Genomic DNA, 1,667 nt, shown 5'->3' with positions numbered 1-1,667 from the left:
CCCCGTTTCCATTAAGGCTACAAAGAGCAGCACTGAGAGAAATTTACCATCTATGATGCACCTAAAAGTGTGGAAATTAGTGCCAATTAAGCTTTTTTTGGATATAAGAAAAAAATGTAGAAAGCTCAGCTCACCTCATTTCATCATCTTTTATATGGCTTTGTTTGGATAAACTGCCAAAGATGACAGCATAATTACACTGACTTAAACTACTGGGTTACAAAAAGGTCCCATCCATCTCAACGACAGTATGTGCTTTCAAGAGTTTAAATATGAAGTGGGTGTAATGAAGTTGGATGTGCAGAAGAGGACAAGAAAATGCGAACTGGTGATGGAAGGAAACTGGGGTCAAAGAGACCTGGATGACAGAAGTGATAATCATTTTTATAGAGCACAGGAGGGCAGCAGGAAAACTGTATTACCTGGTGCCTGTGTTTGAAAGATACTCCTGGTACACAGTGATCATAAACCTCCTCTCGTTTTATCTTAGACACACACACACACACACACACACACACTTGTCTTACTCATGAGAACTGATGCTTGTCTCTAAAATCCTTGCTTTTATCTTAGACTTCTTTATTGGCCACAGCTGCATTTTTTCAACCTGAACTTTAAACCTAAACCATAAATCTAAACTCAGCCCTGCTTTCTGAGAGTAAAAAGTTTCCACGTTTTACTAGCTGTAAAATACACACACACACAACAAACAGCCCACTTTAATGAAGTTTCCCAGCCAGGACAGGAAGGCACTTTTATCCCTGGCATACCGCCTGGAGGTCCTGACTGTAATGCAGTCTGCTCAATTGGAAGTTGGTGGATTAGTCATCGGTCTAACACTCGCTGACGTTTCAAAACATATGATTTTGTTTTTGTTTTTGCTCTGTTATACTGTTCATATTACAGTCATTCTATTTCTCAAAGTATTTCCATTCCTTTCAAAAATGAGGGAAATGTTATAAAAGAAACATCACTACAGACTTGAAAGTAATATGAGCAATCCTTTTTGAAAGGGTAATTGATTGGTAAGAAGTGTGGGTGACGGGTGAATTGTAATTTGCTTCAAATTGCATTTAACTGAAGGATGCTTTAAGGAGAACTTTCACGGCACAAAAGTGCCTCCAGAACTGTGCAGACCAGAGATCTTTAATTATTTTCTTCATACAGAAACCCCTTTTTTCTTAGTAGTGCCATTTTTCTGGGTGAATTCTGTTCTGCATTTATTTTTTGAATATGATTTTGCACCACATTTGTGCCTTCTTCACACAAAATATTCATGTGTTTTTCCACTGCTGGAGAGTCATTAGTTGCTGTGTTTCCACTCCACTGGTAAGCCTATCTGAGAGGGCAAAGACGAAGAAAGAAAAAAATGGAGTGTAGTAGAGGAGAAAGGGAGGATGCGATGTAGTTTGCAGGAAGGGGTTCGAGCAGTAAAGAAGAATCGGTGAAGAGTTTAGTGAAGGAGAACAGGATAGCACAAGGGTTAGGTGGTGGGTGGCCATGTGGAGAAAGATAATTGAATTTGTGGAGAATTTATATTTGACGAGGGTAATTGTGCTTCCTGAACCTTTGCACCAGTGTGTAATCAGAGGAGAGAGCAGATATGGACGAGTGGCCAAACGAAGAGCTCGCATCAGCATGAACACAGAAAGGCCAAGTGGTTTATT

This window comes from Pundamilia nyererei, unplaced genomic scaffold (assembly GCF_000239375.1).
Source record: "Pundamilia nyererei isolate P.nyererei 1_Seehausen unplaced genomic scaffold, PunNye1.0 scaffold00024, whole genome shotgun sequence".
Classification (NCBI taxonomy): domain Eukaryota; kingdom Metazoa; phylum Chordata; class Actinopteri; order Cichliformes; family Cichlidae; genus Pundamilia; species Pundamilia nyererei.
The sequence above is the reverse complement of the archived record's forward strand: the minus strand, read 5'-3'. Positions refer to the sequence as shown.